The sequence below is a fragment of the Schistocerca nitens genome, chromosome 5 (assembly GCF_023898315.1).
Source record: "Schistocerca nitens isolate TAMUIC-IGC-003100 chromosome 5, iqSchNite1.1, whole genome shotgun sequence".
Taxonomy (NCBI): Eukaryota; Metazoa; Arthropoda; class Insecta; order Orthoptera; family Acrididae; genus Schistocerca; species Schistocerca nitens.
In genome coordinates this window covers 874226792-874241360 of record NC_064618.1, presented here as the reverse complement: position 1 = coordinate 874241360, position 14569 = coordinate 874226792, and positions in this window count along the sequence as shown.

The window sequence follows — 14569 nt, the reverse complement described above, 5'->3', positions numbered from 1 at the left end:
AGCCATCCCTGCTTAGCCATTTTGCACTTCCTGTCGATCTCATTCTTGAGACGTCTGTATTCCTTTTTGCCCGTTTCATTTACCGCACTTTTATATTTTCTCCTTTCATCAATAAAATTCAATATTTCTTCTGCTACCCAAGGATTTGTACTAGCCCTCGTCTTTTTACCTACTTGCTCCTCTGCTGCCTTCACCACTTCATCTCTCAAAGCTACCCATTCTTCTTCTGCTGTATTTCTTTCCCCCATTCCTGTCAATTGTTCCCTTATGCTCTCCCTGAAACTTTGTACAACCTCTGGTTCTTTCAGTTTATCCAGGTCCCATCTTCTTAAATTCCAGCTTTTTTGCAGTTTCTTCAGTTTTAATCTACAGTTCATAACCAATAGATTGTGGTCAGAGTCCACATCTGCCCCTGGAAATGTTTTACAATTTAAAACCTGGTTCCTAAATCTCTGTCTTACCATTATATAATCTATCTGAAACCTGTCAATATCTCCAGGCTTCTCCCATGTATACAATCTTCTTTTATGATTCTTGAACTAAGTGTTAGCTATGATTAGGTTATGCTCTGTGCAAAATTCTACCAGGCGGCTTCCTCTTTCGTTTCTTACCCCCAATCCATATTCACCTACTGCGTTTCCATCTCTCCCTTTTCCTACCGACGAATTCCAGTCACCCATGACTATTAAATTTTCATCTCCCTTCACTATCTGAATAATTTCTTTTATTTCATCATACATTTCTTCAATTTCTTCAGCGCGACCACACGCGTGGTGGACGCCCACTTTCCTTAGCCGCCTCTTCACATTCTTCTTACAGGGACGCCGCGAAATTATCGTATGGCGGCGAATCTTGATAGATAGGCTATTACTTTGACACGGAACCGATTAATACTAAAAACAAAAATACTTCCAAGTTTGACCACTAGGTGCAAATCTGGTGCCGTGAATGCAAGAAAGACGTATAAAAATGTTTACACAGGGACTAGGAGCGGGAGGTGGGCAGAAAAATGTCGAACAACTGAGAAAGGCATATCGGTGGTATTATAATTAACCACCGATTACACAGTTCGTTAAGTATGAGCGCCAGAGACGTTGACGAGAAGCTTTACCGCACCAGATTTGCATCTGCTGACCAAAAAGGAATTAATTTTATTTGAGGGTTAACTGGTTTCTCTTTAGCGCATTAGTACTTCTGCCAAGTTTCGCTACAATACGGTACTTACAACCCACACTGGACTTCCGATAGTAGCTGAACTTTAATTTTAACCGAAATTTACAGTTTTTGATAATAATAACAACGTACCACTTAAGGCGTTTGTCGCTCTCTTTTACGTGTTCCGAAGCCTGCAGATGTTTTCCTTGTCATTGGCAGAGGTTCATGAGTAGCGCGCCAACTCGTATCGACGAGTTGCGACTGCGGCCGTAGACTTTACTACTTCGTCTCTCTGCGTCCAATTTCGCGGCGTCCCTGTAAGAAGAATGTGAAGAGGCGGCTAAAGAAAGTGGGCGTCCGCCACGCGTGTGGTCGCGCTGTCTCTCTCTGTGCGCTGGCGGGTGGACGGAACCCACAGTTTACAACGCATTTGGGATAGGTTGTGGCGCACCGTTATGCAGTGTGGCATTTGGCCATAGTAGTCCGTGTGTGTGTGTGTGTGTGTGTGTGTGTGTGTGTGTGTGTGTGTGTGGTGCGTCGCAGTGAGCGGAAAGTTACCGCCGAGCGAACCTCAATCTCATGGCTACCAGTCTCTGGCGCAATGGCAAAGATGATTTATTCGAATTTCATCTACGCAACTGCATTATGTTGAATCTGGCGAGCATTGATTTTGCAAACCGGAACCACTGATTTTGATTCGTACAAGTACCATTCTATTGCTATGTTCCTGACGATGTTTTGGAGAGATAAAATAAGAGGCCATCAACGTGGAATTGACCAGAAACTCGTTAGTTCTAAGGCCACGTACCAAGTGTTGTTTTGTTTGGCTCTGAGCACTATTGGACCTAACATCTGAGGTCATCAGTCCCTTAGTACTTAGAACTACTTAAACCTAACTAACAAGGACATCACACACATCCATGCCCGAAGCAGGATTCGAACCTGCGACCGTAGCGGTCGCGCGGTCCCCGACTGAAGCGCCTAGAACCGCTCGGCCACACAGGCCAGCACCAAGTCTTGGTTTTGGTATCAAATGACCTCTTTCTATACAGGAATTGGTAATATATGTATAGCATGATTTTCATGTCCAGTTGTGCGCCCAGTACTGCTTAGCTTATAATTATTTCTGGCACCCATTTCGCTGGGTGTGTGTCTTTTTGTGTAATTACATATATAGCATGTCTATAATTCAGCTCTGTTACAGTAAAGCGGGCGTTTAGAGCAACTTGCTTTCCTCCTTTGTACGCTACACGGTCACTTTTAAGAAGTCGACCTTGACTGATATTTTGAATCGCTAAGGAATACTAGAGAGAAACTGATTACAGTATTTTCATTCGTTTCACTCAATGATCTTTTTATTTTGTCTGTTAATTTAAATAAAGAGTACTTTACTAACTTTCAAGTTTAATTGAAGACTGTTTTTACTAACTATGGTGAATTTTCCGTGAAGATTGCCTTTCTGAGTTTCGTACACCTCGCTTGAAAACTACAGATTCCTTTTAAATTTATGTAGAGACTGTCTTTTTAACTGTGACAAATTTCCTTTTTTAATATGTCTCGGGCTAACAGACAATTTTGCGAGAGAACTTTATATTTTGTTGCCTGGTCTTCCCGCCTTGCTCCATGGATTGCAAACATTTCAGCTGACGTCCAAAAACCTTGGTTGTACTTTCATCCTCTCCAATTTTTCATCAGTTAGGAACTCGCTTTTTCTTGCGCCCCATTTCAACTGTTTTCCCTTCACTTTACTGTTCTAAAGCTTCACAAAATGTATCTACTAGTACTTTCAGGTCTTATTCATTCAGCACTAAGTTTTTGTGTTTTCTATTAGCTTTATTGTATTCTGTAAATACTGGAAACATTGAGAGTACACTGTTTCTAGTACTCTTTCGTACTAATTTGTGTATACTTAGGTGCCAGTGGGGTTAGTGTGATATACGAGGTGGGAAAATAGAATAGGGGAGGAGGGGCTGGACGGAGGGAGGTGGAGGAGGAAACTGACAGAGGGAGTTCAAATATGTGTGAATTCCTAAGGGACTAACTGCTAGCGTCATCTCTCCCTAAACTTACACACTACTTAAACTAACTTATGCTAAGAACAACACACACACCCATGCCTGAGGATGGACTCGAACCTCCAGCGGGAGGGGACAGAGGGAGGTTGAGGAGGATATGGAGAGACAGGGGTGAAAGGAGGGAACTGATAGAAAGACGGGGGTGAGAGAGACAGAGAGAAGAGATCCAAAGAAAAAGAGGGTAAGAGGACATGGAGGGAGAGAGAAGGGAATGGACAGATTGAGAAGAGGCAGCAGGGAATGAACAAAGAGAGGGAGAGAAAGAGATGAGTATACGCAGGAGGAAAAGATGGTATCGACAGCAGCTGCACAGAGAGAAGCAAATAGAGGAGACAGGCAGAGAGAGAGAGGGGAGATGAGGACATGTATCACACGTGACATATGCATGCGTCCACGCCCGTACGACGCAGCGACTGGCTATGTTCTTAATGTTCATAAAACTACATCTCCTGAAATATGTGCCGTCCAATGATGTAATGTTGTAGATACACTCAGTGGCAGATGTGGATACTGTCTGTAAAATATGTTGTCAGTGGATTTAGTAACAACGATGTAATAAAATAAAACGACGTGCACAATGCGGCCGTTTTTCGCATATGTCACGGTTTGTGACGTCACAACTACTAAACTACGTATCGTACTGTGACATTATATTGTAGGCACATTCAGCGGCGATGTGGATACTGCCGTAGAAATTAACTGTCAATAGAGTTAGTAGCAAAAAAAGTAATAAATTTAAACGTCTTGTCGATGTGGCAGCCTTTCACCCATCTCTTTCTGTATGGTGTCGAATCTCTCAAACTGTGTGTCATAAAAATACATAATTTTGCACTTACGTTCAGTGGTGTATGCACATAATGTCTCTAAACTGTGTCAGGAACACAGTTAGTAGTAAAGAAGTTATAGATTATAACGTTATGCCTAATGTAGTACTTCGATTATAAGAACAACGATAAAGTAGTAAGCAAGAAATACTTTTCCATTCATCATTTTTAAGAGGTTGTGAAAGAGAGAAAATTTTGTTAAGCTTCATAAGTATGTGCAAAGTTTGTTGCAAATCGCTAGCTACGGTCGCAGGTTCGAATCCTGCCTCGGGCATGGATGTGTGTGATGTCCTTAGGTTAGTCAGGTTTAAGTAGTTCTAAGTTCTAGGGGACTGATGACCACAGATGTTAAGTCCCATAGTGCTCAGAGCCATTTCAGAGCAAATCGCTAAATGGTCTCACCCTCAAATAGTGGATGAATAAAGTCTGGGAGTTCACACTTCATAGGCTACACTTCATTTTAATCCTCACCCCGAGCCCTCTCGAAGGTAGGTAACTCTTACCCCCACAGCGATTGTCGCCCACTGGGGGTAAGGTATACGCGTACGGTGTACAAATTTTGGGTGAAATCCGCCGAAAGGTTTAGGAAGAGATTTGGAAAACAAACACACACACACACACACACACACACACACACTCTAACCACCTCTCAGCCCCATACAACGCCGTTCCCCTACGCCACTCACGTAACTGACAAATCCTTAACACATCTTTTCTAGTTTACTCTCTCTGCTACTCCATCCCTTACTCTCCCTGCCACATCACACACACACACACACACACACACACACACATATATATATATATATATATATATATATATATATATATATATGTGTGTGTGTGTGTGTGTGTGTGTGTGTGTGTGTGTGTGTGTGTGTGTGATGTGGCAGGGAGAGTAAGGGATGGAGTAGCAGAGAGAGTAAACTAGAAAAGATGTGTTAAGGATTTGTCAGTTACGTGAGTGGCGTAGGGGAACGGCGTTGTATGGGGCTGAGATGTGGTTAGAGTTCCAGGGGAGGTACGAAGAAACCTATTATAAAAGTAAAGTACGACGACCACGGCTATATATATATATATATATATATATATATATATATATATATATAGAGAGAGAGAGAGAGAGAGAGAGAGAGAGATGAATCTGTAAGATGCTGCTGTAAGACGGATATCAAAGATAATAATGAGATTAGAAAAGAATTATGTTTCTAAGATTGGAAGAATAGTTAGTGATAGTAGAAAGATGTGGAGAAATTATAATGATGGATTTCAACTGGACAGGACTTCTGAAGCTACCATATGAGGACAGAACTGAAAGTTGAGGAGACATCTGAAGATATCACAAGAAAGAGATAAAAAGAATAATGCATCGATTATTCACTACAAGACTTCAGTACCTCCGTCGTCACACATAAGGCATAGAAAACCCTAGTCGGATATATTTGCAAGATGTGATGCGAACATGAAGGTAACTGGTACATTCCTCACCTGCCAACAATGACTGTCGAATGTTCCTAAGGAAAACCAATTTATAGTTTTGCCGGGAATGAGCTTCACGCAACGTAACAGCTATGATGTACAGTCATCGATTTCTTTAGTGAACAGTAACATTTCGAAGTGTTTGGGTTTGGAATGCGACAGGAAATTTATGAAGGCACATGTGAATTTACGGCACACATCTGCGCCAGGTAGAGTTGCCAAAATACTTTACCATTCGCTCGTTGAACGGAACTCCCAGGTGTACGCAGTTGGTCTCGTCGCCGCTAATGCAGGGCGAAACATGAAGTTCTTCGTATTGTGCACAACATGGTACAGTGTTATCCTCGGGAAGTGGTACGGGTTTTACAGTAGTTGAGTAAACCGTAATCGTGTTGCTTGAGAGTCAACAAATATTGCACATTACATAAACTCTATTGCATGGAAAGCTAAATAGTGTCATCAGATATGTCGAGCGGCGTCCTATCTATCTGTTATATCAATCTGGAACAGAATATTATGGTATTTTTGAGAGCATCTGTTCAAAAATGTTCAAATGTGTGTCAAATCTTATGGACTTAACTGCTAAGGTCATCAGCCCCTAAGATTACACACTACTTAACCCAAATTATCCTAAGGACAAACACACACACCCATTTTCACAAGCTCCGACATCGCCGCGAAAAAACACAGTGACCCGTATATGTAATAAGTTTCCTTTAATTTACGTCTACGGTCAAAATCTTTTCTGTTTAACAGATTACCGGTTTCGGTCTTTAATGACCATCATCAGATCTGTCTCCTAGAAACAAAGTCCTAATGCACTGCAGTGCATAAGAACTTTGTTATTATGAGCCAGATCTCATGATGGTCATTAAAGACCGAAACCGGTAATCTGTTAAACAGAAAAGATTGTGGCCGTAGACGTAAATTAAAGGAAACTTATTACACACACCCATACCCGAGGGAGGACTCAAACCTCCGCCGGGACCAGCCGCACAGTCCATGACTGCAGCACCCTAGAATGCTCGGTTGATCCAGCGCGGCAGAGCATCTGTCTTCTTTAAAATAAAAAAATATACATTTGCCACAAAATCAGCTAGACATGGTGTTTCGTGACCTACTTTTACCTGGTATTACACACATTATGTACTGTCGTACAATCCATAATGTTTTCAAAATATAGTATAATGTACTTTGGAAAAGTAATTGAGCAAACCATTATTTTTTTAAATGATTGAACCAGTTACCGTATTAAAATACAGTGATAATGGACCCATCACAGTTTTTTTGGAAATTACTAGAGAATTGTTTAACTACAGTACAGGCGCAAGGAAAACGTCTACCAAAGCAGGAACCCGTTAATGAGGCGTCTGCTTCTGGATCCAGGACTTGTTAACTTGGAGAGGGAAGGGTAACCTGGAGAATTGTAGGAGTAAACAAAGATTATAGAAAACCCATCATGGAGGAGGTTGTGTACAGACGTGAAAAACTACGCAACAAGTGAAGACACGAATGGAGCTTTGAAACTGACGAATATTGATAACTTAGCTAATAAATATGTGTCATCTGTGCGAAATGAACGTTGAGAGTTAAGATGAGGCGTAAGTACGGAGATCCTAAGAAAGCGATGACTAGGATTCTAGTTATTATGCTTCCGGAGGATTATAATGACAAACTCAACAATTCGTTTATTGCAGCATAGCTGTAATAACGGTAGCCTCCTAAATTAGAACTTCATTCCGTTTCACATTTCTAGACACGTGTAGACATTTTGATGGCAAAAGCTTCTCTAGTAAGTTTATGCTACCCGTTCGCTTTTTTCCGTACCTGATACCATTGTTAGAAAGTCTCTCTCCAGAGCAAGTACTGTGGCAGATTTCAATACGGCACGTCCGCTGTGTCTGGTGAGCGCGCGCCCTTGAGGCCCTCGGAAGACGTCGACTGGAGCCGGAGCTGCAGAAGAGGGTTGGGTCGCTAAGGACTGGCGCGCGCCCCGCCCCGCGACTACTGTGCGGCGGGCCTCGTTATCCGCGGCCTGGCTGCGCGCTTTGTCCGCGCTGCCATGGCAACGGCGTTTCTGTCCGTAATGAAGCCGGGATATACAATCCGGCGGCCGTGCCACGCTTTATAAGCCGCCACACCGACTGCTCCGGCCGGTGGCTGATCCAGTTACGACACTGCCTCCATTGTTGGGTATTTGTACTGTTTCCTCAGAAACTCTCCTTGCCGGAAAGCAGGGAGTGTGGTAGAACGGGCCGAATGAAAGCAGCAAAGAAAGACACTGTTCCTCTTACATAACATATAATAACAATCAGTTTGCGCAGTGGCGCTGCTTCGTCCAACAAACGTCACTGAGATACTCTCCTTCCGAGAACGTGAAGTCTGTGGCAATAGACGATCATATTTCACTTCACTGAAGAAATCTTTTATTACGACTTATATCCTTTTGCATTCATTCCAAAGGTCGTATCAGTCAAATCAAGCATCATTGTTTTAATGTCCACTTGAAAAAATATCCTTAACATGGCTTACACTTTTATTATTAACTGGTCTGTTACCAGCTGCATCACCCGCAGATGCAAGGAGCAATTGCACACGTCTCTTTTTCCCCCTTCTCTATCATTATCCTCCTCCTCTCTCTCCACCCATCTTCCCGTCGCCAATATCTATTTCCATCTCGTTTGCCCCCCCCCCCCTCTCCGTCAATCTTCTCCTTCCCCTCTCTGTTCATCTCCGCCTCCCTCCACTTCCATGAGCAGCGTCTCCCACTCTCCTCTCTCCGTTTCCTATTTTTCCCCATTTTCTCAGTCAACTGTCCATATCCTTCTACCCTTTCTCTCACCAAAACCATGTCCATCCCAAAAACACCCTCTATATTGCAGTTGATACTACCTGCATAACGTACGTGTCATCCAAGGCAGCCTAGATGGTAGCGATTACCTAACGATTACAAGCCAACAAGGAGCCGTATGGGAGTTAAGTGGTTCTTATCCCTGCATAGTTATTCCTAGGTAATAAGTAATAATATGTAATTGTATTTGAAATCGATCCATTTGCTTAGGACGAGGTGTGGACCATACATACACACATACATATATCCACTTTTACATCTGTAAATGGTTCGGAAGAATGTTACAGTCTAACATTATAGATAAACGTATTTAGGGACGGCCACCTAACAATGTGTTGCATTCACATTCGTCCAGATTGTGGCAATGGGGTGTCGTTGATATGCAATCCGTGATACACAGGATGTTCTGGTGTGTCTTTCCGATAAATGACCGATGCAGTCCCGAACGGTGACCTGTGAAGATTTAGCAGAACTGGATCCATCAGTTCAGCAAATATTGTGTGCTACATTCTCTTACTAAAGGAGCAGATCTCCTGCAGGGTGATGAAACGAAAGTACGTATTCGGATAGTACAGTACATATGAAAAGGTTCAGCTACACGGACGATAGTATCTCTCATACACTGACCAGCCAAAACATGATGATCACTGCCGACCGCAGCGTTGGATGATGCCTGTTAGTGTTTCGGTCACGTAACAACTAAAACAAGTATGCAAGCGGAGCAGACACTGACGAAGATATTGACTGTAAACGAGGAAATCCATTGAGATAACTGACTTTGACAAGGGGTTGACAGTTTGGGGGAGGAGACCAAACAGAGAGGTCATCGGTCTCATCGGATTAGGGAAGGATAGGGAAGGAAGTCGGCCGTGCCCTTTCACAGGAACCATCCCAGTATTTACCCGGAGCGATTTAGGGAAGTCAAGCGGGACCTAACACAGAATGGCCGGACTCGGGATTGAACTGTCGTCCTCCCGAATGCGCGTCCAGTGTTGTAACCACTGCCCCACCTCGCTCGGTATTTTGTCAAAGGGAATATTATTATTACGCAGAGTCTGTGAACGGGTATCTCGAAAACGGCGAAGCTGGTCTAATAGTCACGTGCTGCTGTCGCGAGCATCTACGGAAAGAGGTAGATGGACGATGAAACTACCATTACGCCATAAATCCATAAACGACCACGACTCTTCACAGGACGTAGGGTTCGGAGGCTTGTCTGCTCTGTAATCTAGGACAGATGGCGATCTGCGGCATCTGCTAAAAAGAGCACAATGCTGGCGCGCGTGGAAGTATTTCGGAACACACCGTTCATCGTACATTGTTAACACGGAGCTTCGCAGGAGACCACCCCTACATGTTCACGTGTTGACCCAACGACATCGTTAACTATGATTGCACTGGGAATTGGACCATCGAGAATCGATCGTCGATCAATGAAAACGCGTCAGCTCTTTGGGTGAATTTCATTTATACAACACTAGATCGCTGGTCGTCTCCACAAATGCCGTCATCTAGGTGAACGGCGGCTCGGAATGTGCAGCGTGCCAAAGATGTAGGCTGGTGGGAGCATTGTTATGGAACGGGAGACACTCCCTTGCGCTTGCATGGGACCTGTGCTAGTAATCGAAGACAAGCTGACAGGTGGGAACCACTTGCACTCCTTAATGTTTCGTGTCTTCCGCGAAGGTGATGCCATTTTTCAGCAGTATAATGGTTCCTTGCCTTGCACCCAGAACCGTGCTACAGTGGTTTAAGGAGGATTATAGTTAACTCACTTTGCCGTCTCGGCGACCAAATTCGCCTGATGTAAATCCTATGAATCCCATCTGGGATGTTATCAGGCGTCATCTCCACGTATGCAAATCAATGGCCCATCATTTCAGTGAATTACATGACCTGTGCGCAGACATCTAATGCTACATACCTCAACAAACCTGCAACACAATGTCGGATCCATGGTACGCAGAATCAGTGATGTATTTCGTTCCAAAGACGGACAAACAATCTGTTAAGCCGGTGGTCATAATGTTTGGGGTCACTATTGTACACCAATGGGCTTAGAAACTTGGGATGAATCCTAGCTTACATAGAAGGGCATAAAGATTTTACTAGAGTATATCTTGCTTATGTGCCTAGATACAACGTTTTGGGAGATATAAGTGTATTAAGGATAAAGGCTTTCATTTATCTGTAAGAAATATTTACTGTGGCCCCATATACAGGCAATAGTCAAACTCGCACTAATTTCTGTGAGCACATGTGGACTTGAGTGCCTTTGTTGCTATTGCTATGCTGCATCGTAATTCACTCAGTACTTGTTGGAATGAGAGGCACCCCGACGAAGTCTTTCGTAACTTCACAAAGCACCCTCCCCCTCTCCCCACCCTCCAACGGCGGCACGCACACACACACACATACATCGGAAAAGATATAAAACTCATACATCGTGAAGTGAGGTGGCCTTAGCAGCCGCATGATGCCGTGCGAGGTGCGAATGCTACTTATAGCTGGTCAATCTCTGACACATTTCGTTCTTAACAGATGCTTCTGCGTACAAGAGCCAGTGCGACAGTGTTCCATCGTCTTGAAAAAACAAAATTTTCTGTATACCCTCGAAGCTGTGAAAGAAAAGTCACACGTTCAACATACCCTGGTACGTGGGTCCTGTAGCCGTCTTCTCTGCTAATGTTTTCTCGGAAAATGGCGTAAACAAAAGCCGCTATGAATAATACTTCTCATGGCCGACTATGGTAAGTGGCTGCCGTCCTACCAAAGGGCGAACACTAGCGGTACTGGTGTGAAAATTCCACCCATAGTCGCTGAAGAACAACAGTGAGCGTGGGTGCATGAGGAAGAGGCTTGCAACGGTGACCCATTCTCAGCAAAGTTCGCTGAATGGTCTTTGAGGAGAGACTGCTGCCAGCGCCTTGGTTCACCTGGACGGGCAGCTGGTCAATAGTTGCGCGTCTATTCGCCCGTATACATCTTTGCAGCCGTCGTTGACCACTTTCATCTGTGGCCCTTGGAGCGACACTGTTTCCTCTCCAGGGGTTTTGGATAGCGCCGTTTTGCCATGCACGCCATCCTTTATTCACAAATATCCAACAATTTACAAACTTAGCCGTTTCGGAATTCTTCCACTCATGCGACGAAAGTCAATGATCATGCCGTTTTCGACGTCAGATAAGTCGCTCCGTTTCCGCATTATGGTAACAGCTGCAGTGCTTACCGCGTCTCCGCAACACGCTTTGAACACGGTGACAATTATTGAACTTTATGAAATAAAATCGTCATAACTCCTGAACGGTTTATGTTAGGATGTTCTAACTGCGCCGTTGGCTGCAGGGCATGATGGAAATTAGTGTGCGCATGCGCATGGTTTAGCAACGATTCCAATTTTCATTTGGGTGGGATCGTCAGTAAGCAAAATTGGTGCACTTTGGGGTCTGAGGTCCCGCATTTCGCGAACGAGAAGTGTCTTCACCTTCAAATGGTGACTGCGTGGTGTTCAGCATCACTGCGATATTTCTCGATGGCACGTTGGCTACCGAACGGTTCAACCTAATTTCTACAAGATGTGGTTCGTGCAAGGCGGAGCTCGACAGCATCGAAGCAGAAGGGTGTTTGATGTGCTGGAGAAGGAATTTGACGACCGCATTCTGGCTCTGGGGTACTCAGAGGTCACTGCATGTGACCTCGTTTTGCCACCATCTTTTCCGGATCTGAAAATATACGATTCCTTTTTGTGGCGCTACATTAAATAAAAAGTGTACAGTAACAATCCCGACAACATTTCTGAGCTGAAAATAGCCATTGGGGACGTCATCGAGAGCACCGATGTTCCGACACTTCAGCGGATCAGCAGAATTTCGCTATTCTTCTACGCCACATCATCGCCAATGATGGGAGGCATATCGAACATGTCATAAACTAAATCTGAATATCTGTGGTAACGTTTACATGTTGAATAAATTGTGTGCACGCTTTAGTTTGTACCCAAGTTATTTTGCACCTTGATGTAGAACATAGTCGGTGGTCACATTAACGCGAGAACACTGTGTACACATAACAGTGGATTAGGATACCTCGTGGAGGCAAGAGGTAGTGTTCAAGTTCTCACGACTCATAGCATGTCTTAAACTTTGTAACGTCATCAGTTTGACGTTAGGGTATAGAAGGATAATAAGATGAGCCCTGTCATGAAGGTTAGTAATGGTCTTCCACAACGATGAATGCCAAACACTCTTCTATTTTACCTGCCGATAGCAGATTACCTAAGACAATATCAGGGAAATTGAAAGTAGCATTTCTCTTGTGAGCTTCAAAGACCTGTACGTTACAGAATCTTTCTTCAGTGAAGATCTACACAAATTCTTCTGCAACTGCAGGTTACACCCACGTGCTGCCAGAACAGAAATCAGCAACTTCCACCTCAACAACAAGCTCGCAAGTAAAGGAAATAAGGATATACTTCGAAGGGAAACAGCTGAGCCATAACAAAAGCCCACTTCATCTAGTGGTCGCTCTTGACAGGCCACTGTGTTTCGAACAGCACTTGCTGAAGACTGCCGCTAAGATGAAGACAAGAGACTTTGTGGCACCACATGGGGATCATCAACGTCAACAACAAGGAATCTGCTCTTGGACTGGTGCACCCTGTGGCAGAATACTGCGCTGCTGACTGAATCAGTATTCCATTCGGCACACTCGTCGATACGCAGCACAGCCAGACTATGCACATCATCACACGACTATTCCGAAGCACTCCATATTTGTGGTTGCCTACTGTCAGCCGTGTAGATCGCCCATTTTTGAGGTCAGAACCTGCTCTGAAGTAGGAGTTTACAAAAATAGCTGCCAACCTTTACCTCCTTGCACATTATGACATTTCTACAGTCAGTAAGACAGACTGTGCTCCCGTCATTCAGCTCACAAGATGCAAGCGTTCTGTGGGACAATGGAACAACAACAGAAGACCGATTAATAGAAATATGGAAGAACAACAATACCTTTTTCCAGAAGAGCTGAAGATGGCCTGCATCTCGACCACGCTACAAGGTTTTGAAGAGCACCGAAAGATCTGATCTACACTTAACGGAATAGGGACTAACAGTGGAAGATGTGCTGACACAATGTACAGATGGGGATTAACAACATCGCACATATATTGCTGTGTTGTAGAACGACAAAATGTTCTGCACACAATACGTACACGCCAGAAAAAATCCATTCCTGCCCAGCCGGAGGAGTTCCTGTCGGAAACAGAGACATCAGTCCTACTTTCTGCTCTTTGTAAATACTGTAAATATAATTAACTTATGACTGCGTTTCTATGTGTTAATTAATATACACTCCTGGAAATGGAAAAAAGAACACATTGACGCCGGTGTGTCAGACCCACCATACTTGCTCCGGACACTGCGAGAGGGCTGTACAAGCAATGATCACACGCACGGCACAGCGGACACACCAGGACCCGCGGTGTTGGCCGTCGAATGGCGCTAGCTGCGCAGCATTTGTGCACCGCCGCCGTCAGTGTCAGCCAGTTTGCCGTGGCATACGGAGCTCCATCGCAGTCTTTAACACTGGTAGCATGCCGCGACAGCGTGGACGTGAACCGTATGTGCAGTTGACGGACTTTGAGCGAGGGCGTATAGTGGGCTTGCGGGAGGCCGGGTGGACGTACCGCCAAATTGCTCAACACGTGGGGCGTGAGGTCTCCACAGTACATCGATGTTGTCGCCAGTGGTCGGCGGAAGGTGCACGTGCCCGTCGACCTGGGACCGGACCGCAGCGACGCACGGATGCACGCCAAGACCGTAGGATCCTACGCAGTGCCGTAGGGGACCGCACCGCCACTTCCCAGCAAATTAGGGACACTGTTGCTCCTGGGGTATCGGCGAGGACCATTCGCAACCGTCTCCATGAAGCTGGGCTACGGTCCCGCACACCGTTAAGCCGTCTTCCGCTCACGCCCCAGCATCGTGCAGCCCGCCACCAGTGGTGTCGCGACAGGCGTGAATGGAGGGACGAATGGAGACGTGTCGTCTTCAGCGATGAGAGTCGCTTCTGCCTTGGTGCCAATGATGGTCGTATGCGTGTTTGGCGCCGTGCAGGTGAGCGCCACAATCAGGACTGCATACGACCGAGGCACACAGGGCCAACACCCGGCATCATGGTGTGGG